At 40.9% G+C, this 20,928-nt stretch overlaps 1 protein-coding gene across 4 annotated transcripts in view; it reads right to left on the reverse strand.

The window, feature by feature from the left end:
• Positions 1–20,928, reverse strand: part of LOC132659993 (endogenous retrovirus group K member 19 Env polyprotein-like) — a 190,877-nt gene that overhangs the window by 12,380 nt on the left and 157,569 nt on the right. Inside the window, exon 1 of one of the 4 annotated variants that reach the window (XM_060417518.1) lies at positions 20,195–20,350. The exons of the other annotated variants lie outside the window; for them this stretch is intronic. The gene's annotated coding sequence lies outside the window, so the exon portion shown is untranslated. Of the gene's footprint in view, positions 1–20,194; positions 20,351–20,928 lie in introns of those variants that run through there. 4 annotated transcript variants of the gene reach the window in all.

The following is a 20,928-nucleotide window of genomic DNA, read 5'->3' on the forward strand; positions in this document are numbered from 1 at the left end:
AAAATACCATTGTCATGAACTTTCAGTTTGTAACAAAACTTCATAAGTTTGGCATATAAAGGACTGTTCTCCGTACTTGAGATCACATATGCTGGGGAGCCCTTGAGAGCTTAGCTAGATTTAAGATTTTCAAACTGTGCTCTGGGGAAGATAACATTCTGCAGGGGAATATGTAAAGGAGAAGGCCGAGTTTTAGAAAAATCTGCATGATTTTTTTCTACCCAGAATTATTTAGTTATCCTCTCTTCTTTCTCTAAATGTGTTCCTTTATTTACAGGTAACCTTTTTATTTATGGATCCATAGCTTTGTTTATTCCCTTCCTTCCATCCTGTGGGTGCCCTTCAACCCTTCTTTTTGCCTCTACTTGGCTGCTTCTACAATTGCCTGCAGTTTTCTTGGAGCCTAAGGCATAGTGTTCTCATTAAAAACAATCATCAGGTGCTAAAGATAGCTATTAAAGGCAAACAACATGCTTGAAGGATGCTTGAAGCTTCCTCTATAATGTGATCAGAGGAATTTAACAACAGCTTTGATAAAGGTAGGGCTTTTGAAGAGAAAATGGGCAGCTGAGGGCTTTTGTATCTGCTGGAAGATGGACAATGCATTTACGTGGAGTGAATCGTGACTATTAAAAGTACTGGCCAGCTTGTCTAGTTCTCAAAGTTTTTAAGTATGAAAGTTTTAGAATGTGAAACATAGCTTTCCTCCAGAATATAAAGATTGGATATTGACAAAAGCAACTTATAGACAACTAGTTCCTGGATGTGACTGTATGAGATGTAGGTGACCCAAAAGAAAAAATGCATCCATGCATGTTTCCGTATTAAATCCATTTCTTTCTAAACTAAATATACTATCCACTAGTCACTAATTTTATAGTTTTCTAAATTACTTTTCCTGTCTGGTGTGCACATTTCAGATCAGTTACTCGTGGGTGGGAACGTTTAACAGTGAACTTCCTTTTTTATTCCTGCCATTCCCTTCTGAAAGTAAGACTGCTGGACTTGGGAGAGCAGAATTCTGTTTCCTTTTTGGCTGTGGTTGTTCTTGACTGTTTCCTTTAGATAGAACAGACCACTGCTTGCCCTTAGGCATTTTCACATATGTTGCTGCTGCTGTTAAGTCATTTCAATCGTGTCTGATTCTGTGTGACCCCATAGACAGCAGCCCACCAGGCTACCCCATCCCTGGGATTCTCCAGGCAAGAACAATGGAGTGGCTTGCCATTTCCTTCTCCAATGCATGAAAGTGAAAAGTGAAAGTGAAGTTGTTCAGTCATGTCCGACTCTTAGCAACCCCATGGACTGCAGCCTACCAGGCTCCTCTGTCCATGGGATTTTCCAGGCAAGACTACTGGAGTGGGTTGCCATTGCCTTCTCTGATTTTCATATATTCTGCCCTATTTGTAGCATCTCAGCTTTGAAATGGGGCTTGTGCTATAGGAGGAAGAACATAGGTGTTGGAAACATGGTTTGGTTGAAAGTCCTCTTTTCTACTGTCAGTTTAATGGGCAGGAAAGCAAAGTTTTCCAAGCCTTTATTTCTGTCTATAACATGAGGTAGAGAGATCCTGAGCTCAAAAGTGTTGTATTTACCTCCTAGCACAGTCACTGTTACCTGCGTATTGAGAATAGGTAGCTTCTCAATGAATGGTAGTTTTTCCTTCCTACCCTTAAGAATTAGTGTTGGCTGTGACATGTTCAGCGTGGAATCTTTGAAGGTTATTTTAAGGCTAGCTTTAATAAAACACCCACAATATGCTTCTGTTATATTAGTGCTTCATTTCTGAAAGCATATGTTTAGACCTTGATGAACTCAAGGACTTTCCTTTCCTTGGCTCTTACCACTTCCATACAAAAAAATTGGAAGTCAAGAAGGGAAATGAGCTTTATTTCACAAGGAGGAGAGGAGTCACTCAAGATCAAGCACTCTGATGGGGCCACATTTTCAAAGGCAGATATGTCAGAGGGGCTGAAGTCCTGTGTGGAGATAATGTTGCTCCTCTCTTTGCGTCCTTCCATCTAGAAGAATAAGGAACAATGGGAGAAGGAAGCCTCCTTCTCTCTGTTTAAACTCGCTGCTTAACCTCTTACCTTGGCCTGAGAAGACCTGAAATAGGCGGGTTAATAATGAATCAACTTCTCTTTCAGTCTTTGTTCCCATCTGCTGTTCTCTGGTTTGGGAATAGAGTTTCCATGTGATATACCACCCTGTGTGTAAGATCTCAGGCTTAGTTGGAGTCAGCTGGGGAAACCAACAAAGCATGCTTCACACTCTGTTCATTTTCATCCCTGCCAGCCATCCTTGCTTGAGTAGCAGAGATCTCCATGCAGACTGGTCAAGTTTATCGGACTTGTTTGCTGGGCTTTGGGACCAAAGCCTCCAGCTCTGTGATTGAGAACTTTTTTGTTTCATTTGTACAACTTTCTAAGTTGCATTCCTAACTGTTTGTAAGCTGGTCAGATGCTGCTTCTCCCACCACAATCTTACAAAGTATACACCTAACTATGCTTTCTCAGTAAGGATACGTTGGCAATAACCATCCACATTTTCTTTATAAGTATACTAATTTATTTCCGGAAGCACACATTTGCTAGATTTGAGGTGAATTTCTGTGGATCAGAATGAAGCTAACTCACCCATGAGGGGCTGGAAAGCAGGACTGGAACTATACTGATATTATTTTCTGAGTGAGTTAACTAGTTATAGATGATCTGGATGCATGTTTAAGTATGAGCAAGGTGGGTGTCCTGGTGAAGGAGAGATTCACTTAGCCATCAGCTTATCCTATCCAGTTATTTTGGCTGTTAAGATAACAAAAATATTCTTTTTCAGTAAAGGTATTGATGGGAACACAGTATCATAGGTTGGCTTGTGTTCTGTAGTCGTGTCTCCAAACGATTGCCTAACCCATATGCACACACACATTCCCAGACCTTTAGGCTAGGTTAGATCCTCGTTGTCTGAGAAAAGTCACCCTGTGCTGGGTCCCTGCTCTCTGCCTGCTGTCCCTGGAGTGCAGTTATAACAGCCTTTCTCCATATGTCTGTTCTCCTGATTGACAGAAAGATACTTTCACCAGCAAGGAATCCTAAATTCCTTAAATCCCTATATAAAATTCCAGCAATGTGTAACTCATTGTGCTGTGCATACCTGGCTACTTTAAGACACCAGAAACATGAAAACATGACCTTAGGAACCCCCATATTTGTGAGGCATAAGACTTAAGTTTTGAGTCCAACACGAGACATACAGAATAACATTGCAGACTGTCTGAAGTAGATGGAATAAATCTACTCATCCTTTAACAGGAAACCCTGCCAATGCTGTGCTTCAGTTTAGCCATTTCCTTCTCTAGGGATCAATACTCATTTGATGCCTCTTTTGTGGAAGCATCCAATCTGGATTGTATTCCTCTAAAAGCAGTGGTTTGCAACCTTGCATACAAATGTTACCGCTTGGAGAGCTTTATGCACTCCTGATACCCAGGCTGCACTCCGGACCCGCTATTTATTATCATTTTCTCAGTGGCAGGAAGCTGACATCATTATTTTTTAAAGCTTGCAGATGATTCCAACATACAGTCAAGGTGGAGAAGCATTTCTGTAAAGACACTATAGCTTACAAATATTCTCCTTAAACTTTATTACCTGAAGTAATTTTTATTTTTACTTTATTTTACTTTACAATACTGTATTGGTTTTGCCATACATTGACATGAATACACCACGGGTGTACATGCGATCCCAAACATGAAACATCCCTCCCCACAACATCCCTCTGGGTCATCCCCCTGCACCAGCCCCAAGCATGCTGTATCCTGCATTGGACATAGACTGGAGATTCGATTCTTACATGATAGTATACATGTTCAGAAGAAAATTTGTTAATTCTCCTACAGCATCTATCTTAAAGAAAAAAATTTTCTAATTGAATCTTGGTACTCTTTCAAAATGTATTAGGTTGTGGAGGTAGGAGTAGGCCAACAGGTAGAAAGTAACAGAATAAAAATTAAAAGAGAGCGTCTGTCCTGTTTTCATAATGGCTTATGTATTTATTCCATTCATATCTGATGTTCTGACCTGGAGGCTTCTTTGTAAAATTTACAGCTCATTATGAGTATCATACATTCTCAGTATGTGTATCTTTGTTTATACTGTATGGTGTAATAAAGTAAGATTTAAGAAGGTGTCTCAAAGATACACTGCTACAAGGAAGAAAGAAGAGTGAAACTGGGATGCTAGCTTAAGGAAGAGGAGGCCATAGGTAAGGTTAGTTTCAAAGGCACATTCTAAGTTACTGAGATGGGTTCAATAGGCAGGGCACATGAACAGTTCTTGGTTCTTGCCTTTTATTGCCTTATAGTTATTCTTTTCAAAGAGATAAATGTACTCTATTTAATTTATGACATCCATAACATAGTAGTAATAATCACTGTGGCCCAAGGAAAGTACAACTCTTCTGAATACGGAGCGCTATGGAGTGACTTCCATAGATCAGGGAGTGATCTCTGCAGTGACCCACCTAGGAAAAATATCTTCTTAGTCTGGCACTTGTCCCAGCCTTTTGAAAGATCTATATTGTTTTCTGGAGTTTTAAATACCAACTTTTTTTGTCAGTTTTAATATAGAATTTTTTAAAAAATGTGTATTTTAACATACTTGAAGTTGGAAAGTATTGCTCAATCTGTGGGATTTTAGGTTCAGTGTATTTCATTTGGACTGTTTTAACTCAGATACCCAGGAGGTATCTTGTTATGTATAAACCTGCTCTTTCGCTATGTGCAAAGACTCCGTGTTTAAAAATGTTTAATTAAGACAAAGAAATCATCTGGTGTACATTCTTCACAGGCATGCCATGTTGAATTTAAGCTTCGAAAAGTTCCCTAGACTATAATTTCTATTTTGTCTCTGAGTTTCTGAATGCATATTATATATTTACCTGTGATCATTGACTCGATGGACGTGAGTCTGAGTGAACTCCGGGAGTTGGTGATGGACAGGGAGGCCTGGCGTGCTGCCATTCATGGGGTCGCAAAGAGTCAGACACGACTGAGCAACTGAACTGAACTGAACTGAACTGATTGCTTGCTTAGGGTAATATTAAATTTAATTGACATTTCTAAGGCCACAGAGAAGAGAACTGTCTGGGACCATATTGCATAGGAGCCTTGTTTGGAATTTACAAAAAATATGCAGGTAATTGAGAGTAGTTATAAAAGTTACAAAACTTCAGTTATTGTACGAGTGTGTTTTATGTCCTCCTCTAGAGATAAATTGACAGTAATTTTTCTATGAATGGTACTGCCCTAATATATTGGTTTTTTTGAAAAAATTTATTAGTAAGTTTTCCAAAAGATTCATCTGAAACAGTGGAGCCAACAAGCTAAATTTATTAATAGGATTAGGGTCAGAATGTTCTGATCTTATTAAATTTCTATTGCTACTTTGAAAGATCCCTTTTGATTAGAAAAGAGTGCAAGCTAGGAGAAGAATACTCTGAACATGATTTGAAATTTTATTGGACAGAGATGACTTTTTCTCTGTGTTACCAATGTCATTTATTAAAAGCAAAATAAATACATCCTTGCAGCACCGAACAACTGCAAAAGAAAGTAAAACTACTGCAAAATGAATTGCATTATATGTTAAACTATTGCTTGAGGGATTGCAAAAAGGAGGGTTTTTGCTGTTGTTGTTACGAGTTACTGATGTTTTCTTTGGTTAGTTCTTTTTCCAATTAGATTTAGCAGCCGTGTAATATATTAATACATATGTATAGCCACATATGGGCTTCCCTGGTGGCTCAGACAGTAAAGAATCCACCTGCAAGGTGGGAGATCTGGGTTCGATCCCTGGGTTGGGAAGATCCCTTGGAGAAGGGAACAGCTACCCACTCCAGTATTCTGGCCTGGAAAATTCCATGGACAAAGGGGCCTTGTGGGCTATAATCCATGGGGTCTCAAAGAGTCGGACGTACCTAGCGATTTCACTTATAACCACATATATACCCATATATATATTCACACATACAGAATGAGTCTTCATTTAAGTGTACATTTGTTAGATTATTCAACTATTTAAAGGTTGAAAGTATACAAAATAATAAACCTCATGAATGTTTAATAGTAATGGACAATAACTAGATTGGAGAGCTAGAAACAACAAATGAAAAGGCTTAACAGAAAAAAAATAAATAAATAAAAAAGAAAAGGCTTAACAGGAAAAAAAATTCTAAAATAAGAGTCTATATTGTTGTAGAGTATAGCTAAGCACCAGTCTCTATTTCTATAATTTGTTGTAGCCAAAATCTGACTTTGAATTAAGATAATCCGGCTTGAATCCTTGTTTCACTAGTTATTACCTGTGGGCTTTCTGAGAAAATTTTTTAAGGTTTCTACACCTCCATTTTTTCATAAATAAGGTAGGAATGTTAACAATAGTTCCTTGTTGAAATTTTTATGGTAATCAAATGAGTTTATAAATATAAAGTATTTAATTAAAATAGTGCATATAAGTACAAAATAATGTATAAGCTATTGCTGATGCTTTGAGATGTCAATTGTTGACATATGTTAAGATATCAAAAATCAGCTTTTATAAACATGTAGAAATAGAGAAAGATAATCACGTCATGTTGGGTTTTACAAGAAACAAAATGTGCAGTATTTAAGTTAAAGGAAGGTAAAGGTCATCTAGTTTACCCCCTTATTTTTTACAGATAAAGAGACAGATGCTTGTGGGATAAAGCATTTCCTCTAATATCATACGCCAGACTAGTGGGTTGCCATTTCCTTCTCCGGGGGATCTTCCTGACCTAGGGATTGAACCTGGGTCTATCTGCATTGCAGGCATATTCGTTACCATCTGAGTCACCAGGAAGTCTCACAGGAAATTCTAGAACCAAATCTGATACTCTCATCAAGGTGCTAGGTGGCATAACATAGGTGTCACTGTGGCATATTTCAAATGAAGACTGAATGAGTGAGGTCACCGTTCAAAATCTGGAATGAAAACCAAAGCTGAACTTATTTCTAACGTAAGGAAGGAAGAACTAGACTGAGCAGTCAAAGGCTCATTAAACAAAGTGAAGTGCTGATTTTACATAGGGTTGAGGGGAAGGATTTGTTCAAATGTATATTGGTTTCCGGGAAAGAAGTGGGTTAAATCAGTCTGAGAGACACGGTTGGATTGCTTGCACAAGACAATGTGTTGATAGTGTACTGACCTTTGCCTTAGAACCATGTTTTCTAGGGTAAGTCGTCTGCTAACTGGCTTTCGGTGTCACTAGTCGGTTGACTTTCAGAGGCGTGTTCAATGAAGCAAGTTGTCGCTGATCTATTCGGTTACACTAGCTGTGCTGGTTATTACCATGGCTGTGAAACAATCAATCTTTCCCTAGGAGTGTGAGACTGCTTTTTGTTTTTAAAGCAATATTCTAGCAGAAAAATTGTTCAGGATGGTGAATAATTATGTAGATGACTTAAAGTTGTTTCATATCATATAGAAGCACCATATATTTTTTAAAAAGCCAACATAAACATACAAAAAAGAGGGACACTTAGAGCAAGGAAGACACAGTGTTTCCTCACAAGAGCCAGAGCTTAGCAAAGTCCTCTTTTCTTCCCCTTCTGTGGGTCCATTAAACAGAAGGGAGCAAATAGAGACTCTTTTCTTGCCAGTTTGAGAGCTTGGAAACCTTAGTTACTCCATGTAAGAGCCTTTTCAACATTCCCATTGAGTGCACACTCCTCTCCTGGCCCCTCTTAGGTATCCTACCTCCGCTTTGAAGGCGCCATCACTGTTTCTAAATCCTTTTCTTCATTATGCAATCCTGAGCCACAGTATCTGTTTGATGAGTTAAACCACATTCCATAATCAGAGCACACACAAATATATCCACCTACTCCTGCAGTTTTCCTCCTGTCCTGACCCTCCTACATATTTAATAAGATGTCAAACCAAATGTGCCATCACCATTAAAAATACACATAAGCAAGGGAAAGGGACCTCTGGTCCTCTTTCTTCCACAACTATATCATCTGAAGGGTAAGGTCAACAAATGTATGACTTCTTGTATCAAGAAATAGACTTAGTGATTCATGATCCTTCAGTTCAGTTCAGTTCAGTTGCTTAGTAGTGTCCAACTCTTTGCGACCCCTTGGACTGCAGCACGCCAGGCCTCCCTGTCCATCACTAACTCCTGGAGTCCATCCAAACCCATGTCCATTAAGTCGGTGATGCCATCCAACCATCTTATCACCTCTCATCCCCTTCTCCTCCTGCCCTCAATCTTTCCCAGCATCAGGGTCTTTTCAAATGAGTCAGTTCTTCACAACAGGTGGCCAAAGTATTGGAGTTTCAGCTTCAACATCAGTCCTTCCAACGAATATTCAGGACTGATTTCCTTGAGAATGGACTGATTGGATCTCCTTGGGACACTCAAGAGTCTTCTCTAACACCACAGTTCAAAAACATCAATTCTTTGGTGCTCAGCTTTCTTCACAGTCCAACTCTCACATCCATACATGACTACTGGAAAAACCATAGCCTTGACTGGATGGACCTTTGTTGGCAAAATAAATGTCTCTGCTTTTTAATATGTTATCTAGGTTGGTCATAAATTTCCTTCCAAGTAGTAAGTGTCTTTTAATTCCATGGCTGCAATCACCATCTGTAGTGATTTTGGAGCCCCTCAAAATAAACTCAGCCACTGTTTCCACTGTTTCCCCATCTATTTCCCATGAAGTGATGGGACCAGATGTCATGATCTTCATTTTCTGAACGGTGAGCTTTAAACCAACTTTTCACTCTCCTTTCTCACTTTCATCAAGAGGCTCTTTAGTTCTTTGCTTTCTGCCATGAAGGTGGTGTCATCTGCATATCTGAGGTTATTGATATTTCTCCTGGCAATCTTGATTCCAGCTTGTGCTTCTTCCAGCCCAGTGTTTCTCATGATGTACTCTGCATATAAATTAAGTAAGCAGGGTGACAATATACAACCTTGATGTACTCCTTTTCCTATTTGGAACCAGTCTGTTATTCCATGTCCAGTTCTAATTGCTGCTTCCTGACCTGCATAAAGGTTTCTCAAGAGGCAGGTCAGGTGGTCTGGTAGTCCCATCTCTCTCAGAATTTTCCATAGTTCATTGTAATCCCCACAGTCAAAGGCTTTGGCATAGTCAATAAAGTAGAAATAGGTGTTTTTCTGGACCTCTCTCGCTTCTTGGTCAATGCATTTAATCTGCTGCAACTACAGCCACACTATATCCTCATCATAACAAGATCCTTAAGTTGGACTTATGATGGCTCTCACTGAAAGAAGGAAAGAAAAAGCTTTTCACTGCACTGCCTGCCTCATCTCGGATACTACAAATAAATCTTTCTTGCTGGGGTTTTGATCTGGCTACTCTGCATGTGGATTTATAATGAAGTTCAGAAGATTTAACCTATAGTTTAGAGGGTTTAAGTAGTTAAAGTATTTCAAGCTTCTGGTATCCAGGGACTCTTTTCCCTTCTTTGAGGTAGAAACTGAGGGACAAGACAGGGACAAAACATATCAGTGATTGCAGACATGCAGTAGATGATTAAGCATCACAGAGTCACCATCTCAATCTTTATTTTTAAAAATAGATGGGAGGGGGCAGTCCTAAGATGGTGGAGGGATAGGATGGGGAGACCACTTTCTCCCCCACAAATTCATCAAAATTACATTTAAACGCTGAGTAAATTCCACAAAACAACTTCTGAATGCTGGCAGAGGACATCAGGTACCCAGAAAAGCAGCCCATTGTCTTCGAAAGGAGGTAGGAAAAAAATATAAAAGACAAAAAAAGAAACAAAAGAGGTAGGGACAGAGTTCCACCCCAGGAAGGGAGTCTTAAAAAGAGAAGTTTCCAAACACCAGGAAACACTCTCATTGCTGCGTCTGTGGTGAGCCTTGGAAGCACAAAGGGCAACATAACAGGGAGGACAAATAAATAAATAATTAAAACCCACAGATTATGAGCCCAACGGTAACTACCCCAGAGGAGAAGCAGCGCAGATGCCTGTACCCAACACTAGCAACCGGGGGCTGGGCAGCAAGGCGCCGGCTGCATTGCTTAGAGTAAGGACCAGGCCTGAATGCCCCTAGGGCAATCTGAGCAAACTAACTTGGGCTAGCAAACCAGACTGTGGGATAGCTACCACGGAAAAGCCCTAACCTAAGACACTGCCAGGCCCACGCACAGAACAAAGGACTGAGCAGAACTAGCCGGCTGCAGACCATCCCCCTCCAGTGACAGGCAGCCAGAGCCAGAAGGGGGCAATCGCAGCCCCAGAGAGACATTATCTACCAAACTGCAAGCGGGCTTCTTTGATAACTAAGACTTCTTGGGGTTCTGGACATCCGCCTGCAAGTTGTACACCCAGAAAAACGAGCAACAGGGACGGGGGAGGCAATAAGTCACAGTGACCGTGCTCGCCAAACACCTCGTCACCTGCTAGGACCTGGGAGGGGCACAAAACACAGGCCCAGCTGAGTCTGCACCTCTGAGGACTACCCACTACCTGAACCTGAGCGGCTTAGACCTGGGAGGTGCATGCAGCCCAGGGCCAGCCTCGGACGGTTCCTGGCGGAGCAACCTAGAGCCTGAGCAGTGTGGGCAGGGAGGGCACACGTGCCGTGAGCAGGGGCAGGCCCAGTGTTGCTGAGACACTGCGAGCACACGCCAGTGTATAGCATTTATTTGTTTGCAGCGTCCCTCCCTCTCCGCAAGTGAGCCAAAAAAGTGTCCACCACCGCCCCCTTGTGTCAGGGCAGAAATCAGACACTGAGGAGACCAGCAAACAGACGAAGCTAAAACAGAGGGAACCGCCTTGGAAGTGAAGGGTGCAACAGATTAAACCCTGTCGTTAATACCAACTACATAGGAAGGGGCCTATAGATCTTGAGAAATATAAGCCAGATCAAGGAACTATCCAAAAATGAACTGACCCCACGCTGCCCACAACACCACTAGAGAAAATCCTAGATATATTTTTACTATTTTTACAATCATTGTTTTTTTTTAATTTTTTAAAAAATTTTTAAGTCCTCTATTACTCCTTTAATTTTCAATTTTATAACCTACTATTAATTTGCCAAAAAAAGACCCTATTTTTAAAGCAAACTTCATATATATATATTTTTTAAATAATTTTTGTGACTTTTTTTTTCTTCTTTTCTTTAATATTATATTTTTGAAAATATAACCTCTACTCTAGAATTTTATTCTTTGCTTTCTGGTATTTGTTATCATTTTTGTACCTTAAAAGCCCAATCTCCAGTACCCATTTTTACTTGGGAGCGAGATTACTGGCTTGACTTCTCTCTCCCCCTTTGCACTCTCCTTTTTCTCCACCAGGTCGCCTCTGTCTCCTCCCTCCCCCTTCTCTTCTCTACCCAACTCTGTGAATCTCTATCTGTTCCAGACGGTGGAGAACACTTAGGGAAATGATTACTGGCTGGATCTGTCTCTCTCCTTTTCATTCCCCCCTTTTATCCTCCTGGCACCTCTGTCTCCTTCCTCCCTCTTCTCTTCTCTGTGTAACTCAGTGAACATCTCTGAATGGTCCAGACTGTGGAGCGCACATAAGGAAGTGATTACTGCCTATCTTGCTCTCTCCACTTTTGATTCCACCTCATCTCATTCGGGTCACCTCTAACTCCCTCCTCCCTCTTCTCTTCTCCATGTAACTCTGTGAACCTCTCTGGGTATCCCTCACTGTGGAGAAAATTTTCATCTTTAACCTAGATGTTTTATCAACAGTGCTGTATAGAAGGAGAAGTCTTGAGACTACTGTAAAAATAAGACTGAAAACCAGAAGCAGGAGGCTTAAGTCCAAATCCTGAGAACACTGGAGGACTAATTCCAGGGAACATTAATCGACAGGAGCTCATCAAACGCATCCATAGCTACACTGAAACCAAGCACCACCCAAGGGCCAACAAGTTCCAGAGCAAGACATACCATGCAAATTCTCCAGCAACACAGGAACACAGTCCCAAGCTTCAATACACAGGCTGCCCAAAGTTACTCCAAACCCATTGACATCTCATAACACATTACTGGGTACTTCATTGTACTCCAGAGAGAAGAAATCCAGCTCGACCCATCAGAACACCGACACAAACTTCCCTAACCAGGAAACCTTGATAAGCCACCCATCCAACCCCAACCACAGCGAGGAAACTCCACAATAAAAAAATCTCCACAAACTGCCAGAATACAGAAAGGCCACCCCAAACTGAGCAATATAAACAAGATGAAGAGACAGAGGAATACCCAACAGGTAAAAGAACAGGATAAATGCCCACCAAACCAAACAAAAGAGGAAGAGATAGGGAATCTACCTGATAAAGAACTTTGAATAATGATAGTGAAAGTTATCTAAAACCTTGAAATCAAAATGGAATAGCTGGAATCAAAATGGATAAATAGCTGGAGACAAGGATTGAGAAGATGCAAGGAAGGTTTAACAAGGACCTAGAAGAAACAAAAAGAGTCAATATATAATGAATAATGCAATAAATGAGATCAAAAACACTCTGGAGGCAACAAATAGTAGAATTAGGGAGGCAGAAGATAGGATTAGTGAAGTAGAAGATAGAATGGTAGAAATAAATGAATCAGAGAGGAAAAAAGAAAAACGAATTAAAAGAAATGAGGACAATCTTAGAGACTTCTACAGATTCAGAGAGCAATCTACAGATTCAATGCAATCCCTATCAAGTTACCAGCAGTATTTTTCACAGAGCTAGAACAAATAATTTCACAATTTGTATGGAAATACAAAAACCCTCGAATAGCCAAAGCAATCTTGAGAAAGAATGGAACTGGAGGAATCAACCTGCCTGACTTCAGGCTCTACTACAAAGCCACAGTCATCAAGACAGTATGGTACTGGCACAAAGACAAAAATATAGATCAATGGAACAAAATAGAAAGCCCAAAGATAAATCCACACACTTATGGACACCTTATCTTTGACAAAGGAGGCGAGACTATATAATGGAGAAAAGACAATCTCTTTAACAAGTGGTGCTGAGAAAACTGGTCAACCACTTGCAAAAGAATGAAACTAGAACACTCTCTAACACCATACACAAAAATAAACTCAAAATGGATTAAAGATCTAAATGCAAGACCAGAAAATATAAAACTCCTAGGGGAGAACATAGGCAAAACACTCTCTGACATAAATCACAGCAGGATCCTCTATGACCCACTTTCCAGAATATTGGAAATAAAAGCAAAAATAAACAAATGGGACCTAATTAAAATTAAAAGCTTCTGCACAACAAAGGAAACTATAAGCAAGGTGAAAAGACAGCCTTCTGAATGGGAGAAAATAATAGCAAATGAAGCAACTGACAAACAACTAATCTCAAAAATATGCAAGCAACTCCTACAGCTCAATTCTAGAAATTTAAATGACCCAATGAAAAAAATGGGCCAAAGAACTAAATAGACATTTCTCCTAAGAAGACATACAGATGGCTAACAAACATATGAAAATATGCCCAACATCATTCATTATTAGAGAAATGCAAATCAAAACCACAATGAGGTACCATTTCACGCCAGTCAGAATGGCTCCGATCCAAAAGTCTACAAGCAATAAATGCTGGAGAGGGTATGGAGAAAAGGGAACCCTCTTACACTGTTGGTGGGAATGCAAACTAGTACAGCCACTATGGAGAACAGTGTGGAGATTCCTTTAAAAACTGGAAATAGAACTGCTTTATGACCCAGCAATCCCACTGCTGGGCATACACACCGAGAAACCAGAATTGAAAGAGACACGTGTACCCCAATGTTCATCGCAGCACTGTTTATAATAGCCAGGACATGGAAGCAACCTAGATGTCCATCAGCAGATGAATGGATAAGCAAGCTGTGGTACATATACACAATGGAGTATTACTCAGCCATTAAAAAGAATACATTTGAATCAGTTCTAATGAGGTGGATGAAACTGGAGCCTATTATACAGAGTGAAGTAAGCCAGAAAGAAAAACACCAATATAGTATACTAATGCATATATATGGAATTTAGAAAGATGGTAATGATAACCCTGTATGCGAGACAGCAAAAGAAACACAGATGTATGGAACAGTCTTTTAGACTCTGTGGGAGAGGGCAAGGGTGGGATGATTTGGGAGAATGGCATTGAAACATGTATTATATCATATAAGAAATGAATTGGCAGTCCAGGTTTGATGCAGGATACAGGATGCTTGGGGCTGGTGCACTGGGATGACCCAAAGGGATGGTACAGGGAGGGAAGAGGGAGGGGGGTTCAGGATGGGGAACACTTGTACACCCACGGCATATTCATGTTGATGTATGGCAAAACCAATACAATATTGTAAAAAATAAAATAAATAAATAAATAAATAAAAATAGAGGGAGTGGAGACAAATCTTTGAATGACTGAGGATGAGCTTAAGAGAAACTATTTGTTGAAGAGAAGGTCAGGGTTGGAAGTGAGAACACATAGGTTGCTGGGTACAAGCACTGGAGGAATGCAACCCAGGGATGGACAACACGGAAGATGTGAAGGCTTGTTCTGATGGTTTCCTGCTTTACTTTTTTATCCCTTAGCATCTGTCATAGAGTAGACTCTTAGTAAATGCTTTTGGGATTAAGGAGTTAATTGTGACGAGATTAGAGACTGGCTCCTTTTTTAGAGCATCGCACCCCAGGCTTTTAAGGAGGGCTAGGAAGATTAATGGCACCCCACTCCAGTATTCTTGCCTGGAAAATCCCATGGACGGAGGAGCCTGGTAGGCTGCAGTCCATGGGGTTGCAAAGACTCGGACACGACTGAGCAACTTCACTTTCACTTTTCACTTTCATGCATTGGAGAAGGAAATGGCAACCCACTCCATTGTTCTTGCCTGGAGAATCCCAGGGACGGGGGAGCCTGGCGGGCTGCCATCTATGAGGTTGCACAGAGTTGGACACAACTGAAGTGACTTAGCAGAAGCAGGAAGATTTTGACTTGTTACTCTTTATCAGGCATATCTGGACATCCTGGTCTCTCAGCTCTGAAAGATGTTTTGGCTGTGTCTGACCTTGCTGTTTCAGAGATGTGATGGAATGAAAACAGAGCACCCTGGAGCACAGAAACCCCAGAATCATATCCTGGCGGCTTCCAGAGTGCTGTAGTAATAGGATGGCAGCCCCAAATGTTACCAAGGATGGAGCCATTTATGAAGACACTGTCAGCGCAGGGTACATAAGAGCATTACCTCATCTGTCTAGATATTTAGGTTATATATGTTCCATAGTGATAGGTAGCACATTTGTTTGTCAAGGTTTCTGGTTTAAGAAGAGAATGAAACACTGATCTACTGTAACAAATATTTTATTAATATCTTAAAATGCTTAGGGTTTCTTTGCACACTAAAGTTTAAAATCCTTGTATTTTGCTTCCACTGGGAATTAACAATCTTTAGAGATTTGGAAGGAAAGTAGAAGTATGTAACTGTCATTTTGAATTCCAAGCACCTAAAAAAATGTCTACTTTGAGAGAGTCAGCTCTTTCTTCTAACAGTGTTTTCTGAGGTAGTACAGTTGACCCATTAACAACACGGATTTGAACTGTGTGGATCCACTTATATGCAGGTTAAAAATATATATATATGGGTTTCCCACGTGGCTCAGTGGTAAAAGAATCCTACTGCCAAGGCAGGAGTTGCAGGAGACACCAGTTCAATCCCTGGGTTCAGAAGATCCCCTGTAGAAGGGAATGGCAACCCACTCCAGTATTCTTGCCTGGAGAACCCCATGGACAGGAGGGCCTGGTGGGCTACAGTCCTTGGGGTTGCAAAGAGTCAGACAGGACTGAGCACACATGTGTATCACAGTACTACAGAGTGGGCAGTTGGTTGAACTGTGGATGTGGAACCACTGACATGGAGGGACAACTGAAGTGAAGTCGCTCAGTCGTGTCCGACTCTTTGCAACCCCATGGACTGCAGCCTACCAGACTCCTCCACCCACGGGATTCTCCAGGCAAGAATACTGGAGTAGGTTTCCATTTCCTTCTCCAATTATCTGGGGTATTTTCTTTTATTGTGGTTTGCTTATATTGCACTTCAAAATATTGTGTTTTGTTGTTGTTTTACAATTTGAAGCTTTATGGCAACCCTGTATTGTCAGATGATGGTTAGCATATTAAGCAATGAAACATTGTAAAATTAGGGTATTTACATCGATTTTTGCATATTCATTTGTTTACTTTTGGCTGCGCGGTGTCTCTGATGCTGCACTCAGGCTTGCTCTGGTTGTAGTGATTGCGGTCTGCCCTCCAGTTGCAGTGTGAGGGCTTCTCTTGTTGCAGGGAACAGGCTCCAGGGGGCTCAGGCTCAGTACTTGTGGCATGTGAGCTTAGTTTCCCTGTGGCATGTGGGACCTTCCTGTACCAGGGAACCTGTTTCTCCTGCATTGGCAGGTGGACGTTTAACCACTGGACCCCCAGGGAAGCCCTTACGTTGTTTTTTAAGACACAGTGCTACTACATACTCAATAGACTAAAGTGTAAACCTAACTTTTATATGTACTGGGAAACCAAAAAAATTTGTGCAACTCTCATTATGAATGTTTGATAGAATATAAATTAGTGTGGCCACTCTATAAACAGTATGGCGCTTCCTCAATAAAAAAATAGAGCTGCCATATGAACCAGCAGTTCTACTTTGCGGCATTAACCTGAAGAATTGAAAACAGTAACTCAAAAAGATATTTTCACCCACATGTTCATTACAGCATTATTTATAATAGCCAAGATATGGGAACAATGTGTGTATCCATTAATGCATAAATGGATAAAGAAATCATATGTATATATATGTACACAGGGGAATATTATTCAGCCATAAAAATAAATGAAATCTTATAACGCCCAGCAATATGGATAGACCTGAAGGCAATATGCAAAGCAAAAAAGTTAAAGACAAATGCTGTATTATCCTTTTTATATATGAAATATAAAACAAAAAAACAAGTAATAGATTCAGTTAACAGATTGTTGGTTTCCAGAGATAGAAGGGGAAGGGAAGGAGAAATGGGTGGAATATAAATTTATTTTAAAATGTTTTTAAAAAGAATAAGACATTCTCCTAGACAACTACCATAAAATTACTGCCCTTAAATGACTAACAATAGTTAGTAATTAGTAGTTTCATCATATTATCTAGTATTCAGTTCATATTCACAAAAAAAAAAAAGGAAAAAGAAGAAAATCTTGTGTGGTCAGCTTTCTATGCAATTATACACAGAGTAGGCAGAGTAATTGCCTTGTCTGTGTCTCTTTAGTTTCCTAATATGTAAATTGAGAGGGTTAGCTGGAATGTGCGGTAATGTCTGGCTTTATGATTCCATGATGTTACTTGAGGTTAGGAGGGTTTAAAAGTAAAACAGTATAATAAAACAAACAAATCAGACTTCCTTGACTTAATGGTTCCCTAGCTCCCCCAAGCTCCTGAGGCATTTCTGTGCTCCCCTGAGTGGCAATGCTTCTAACAAGAGTGGTCTGTAGGGCAGTTTTCATGCCATTGAAAGTGCTCGTGGTTTTCAATGACTCCCAGGATGATACTGCCATAGTCCCCCGACTGCCTCCTAGCATGCTCTTCTTGAAATGTGCCCTTCTCTTGGCTTCCATGGAACCATTTTCTCCTTTCTGGATTTTCTCCTACCTCACTAGATGATTCTTCTGTTTTTGTTGTTCTTTTGATTCTTCTTTTTCTACTCAATCTTGGAAAGTTAGAGAATCCCAAAGTCCTGGTCCTCTTCTTCACTAACTACAGTCTATTCTTAAGTGTGTCTTTTCTTTCTATGGCTTTCAATGATATTTATATTTTGACGGCTTTCAAAACAATGACCATTGCTGACTCCTCCACTTAAATTCAAATACATGGTTAATAGATATTTCCAAACTCAACATAGCCAAAACAGAACTTGTAGTTTTCCACCTCAAAACCCATCCTCCCTTAGCATTCCTCGGTTTAGCAAGTGGCACTACAGTTGTTGAAGCTGAGCATTTAAGACCTATCCATAATTCCCTTGTGTTCCTCAAACTTGAGATATCATCTGTTTCAGCTACATACTGCTATATAACAAACTACAACAAACATAGGGGCTTTAAAAATAATGGTTTATTGGTTTTCACAATTCTGTGGGCTGGGAGATTATCCTGCTAGGTTCATCTACACTCATGTGGCTCATTCAGCTGACAAGCTGGCTGGATTGCAAGGACCAAGAAGATTTTATTCACCTGTCTGGCAGTTGATGCTGTTAGTTGGAGTGCTTGACTCTTTTCCACATGACTCTTTGTTCAATAACAAGCTAAATACATTTTCTTATAAAAGTGCCTCATCACAACATTTCAAGAGAGCAAACCTTAAGCGGAAATATCTTTTAAGGTCTAGCTTTCAGATTTGCATGAAGTCACTTCTTCCCCCAATTTACTGGTCAATCAAGTTATAAAGCAACCAGATTCAAGAGGGTAGATAGATTTCATCTCTGGATGAGAGAAAAAATTCACCTTGCTTAGTGGAAATAAAAACAAATATTTTTAAAAAATGGGACCTAAAAAGTTTAAAGCCTTTGCCCATCAAGGGAAATTGTAAACAAAATGAAAAGATAACCATCAGAATGGGAGAAAATAATTGCCAATGAAGCAACTGACAAAGGGTTAAACTCCAAAATATATAAGTAGCTCATAAGGGGAGAGGATCTAAACATACATTTCTCCAAAAAAGACATGCAGATGGCCAATAAACACATAGAAAGATGCTTAATATCACTAATTATTCGAGAAATGCAAATCAAAACTACAATGAGGTACCTCATACCTGTCAGAAAGGCATCATCAAAAAATCTACAAACAATAAATGCTGGACAGGATGTGGAGAAAAGGGCACCCTCCTGTGCTGTTGGTGGGAATGTAAGCTGATACAGCCACTATGGAGAACAGTATGGAGTCCTTAAAAAAATCCTAGGAATAAATCTACCATATGGCCCAGCAACCCCACTACTGGACATACACTCTGGGAAAACTACAACTCTAAAAGACACGTGTACCCCAGTGTTCACTGAAGCAATATTTATAATATGCAGGACATGGAAGCAACCTAAATGTTCACAGTCAGATGAATGGTTAAAGAAGTTGTGGTACATTTATTACATTTATTATGGAATATTGCTCAGCCACCAAAAGGAATGAATTTGAGTTTGAGGTAGTGAGGTAGATGAACCTAGAACCTCTTATACAGAGTGAAGTAAGTCAGAGAAAGACAAATATTGTATATTAATGCATGTATATGGGATATAGAAAAATGGTACTGATGAAGATAGCAGAAAACAGACTTGTGGATCAAGTGGGGGAAGATGAGGGTCGGGTGAACTGAGAAAGTAGCGTTGACCTATGTACATTATCGTGTGTAAAGTAGTTAGTGGAAGGCTGCTAAAAAACACAGGGATCCTAGCCTGGTGCTCTGTGATGACCTACAGGGGTGGGATTGAGGAAGGAGAGGGAGAGGGAGGCCCAGGAACAAAGGACATATATATATATATATAAAATCATGACTGATTTATATTTTTGTATGGCAGAAACCACGACCCACCCGTCTTGGGTTGCCCCGGGGGGCATGGCTTAGTTTCATTGAGTTAGACAAGGCTGTGGTCCTAGTGTGATTAGACTGACTAGTTTTCTGTGAGTATGGTTTCACTGTCTGCCCTCTGATGCCCTCTTGCAACACCTACCATCTTACTTGGGTTACTCTTACCTTGGGTGTGGGGTATCTCTTCATGGCTGCTCCAGCAAAGCACAGCCGCTGCTCCTTACCTTGGACGAGGGGTATCTCCTTACTGCCATCGTTCCTGACCTTCAACGTGGGATAGCTCCTCTAGGCCCTTCTGTGCCTGCTCAGCCACCGCTCCTCAGGTTGCTCCTCCTGGCCGCTGGCCCTGGCCTCGGGTGTTAGTGGCTCCTCCCAGCTGCCACCCCTGGCCTCGGGCTTGGGGTGGCTCCTCAGGGTCACTGCCCCTGGCCTCAGGCACGAGGTGGCTTCTCCTGGCCGCCCTGACCTCGGACGTGGGGTGTCTCCTCCCGGCCGCCACTGGCCTCGGATGCGGGGTGTCTCCTCCCAGCCACCACTGACCTCGGATGTGGGGTGGCTCCTCCCGGCCGTTCCTGCGCTGTCACAGCCTGGCACTCTGAGCCGCTGTCCCTGCCTTCAGACGTGGGGTAGCTCTCAGCCGCACTTAGTGCGCCAGCCTGCTGCCACCTCCGCCGCTGCCTGCGCTTAGTGAACCGTGAACTCCCTGATGTTCAAGCTGGTTTTAGAAAAGGCAGAGGAACCAGAGATCAAATTGCCAACATCCGCTGGATCATGGAAAAAGCAAGAGAGTTCCAGAAAAACATCTATTTCTGCTTTATTGGCTATGCCAAAGCCTTTGACTGTGTGGATCACAATAAACTGTGGAAAATTCTGAAAGAGATGGGAATACCAGACCACCTCACCTGCCTCTTGAGAAATCTGTATGCAGGTCAGGAAGCAACAGTTAGAACTGGACATGGAACAACAGACTGGTTCCAAATAGGAAAAGGAGTACGTCAAGGCTGTATATTATAACCCTGCTTGTTTAACTTATATGCAGAGTACATCATGAGAAACGCTGGACTGGAAGAAACACAAGCTGGAATCAAGAATGCCGGGAGAAATATCGATAACCTCAGATATGCAGATGACACCACCCTTATGGCAGAAAGTGAAGAGGAGCTAAAAAGCCTCTTGATGAAAGTGAAAGTGGAGAGTGAAAAAGTTGGCCTAAAGCTCAACATTCAGAAAACGAAGATCATGGCATCCGGTCCCATCACTTCATGGGAAATAGA

This window comes from Ovis aries, chromosome 6 (genome assembly GCF_016772045.2).
Source record: "Ovis aries strain OAR_USU_Benz2616 breed Rambouillet chromosome 6, ARS-UI_Ramb_v3.0, whole genome shotgun sequence".
In the NCBI taxonomy this organism is placed as follows: domain Eukaryota; kingdom Metazoa; phylum Chordata; class Mammalia; order Artiodactyla; family Bovidae; genus Ovis; species Ovis aries.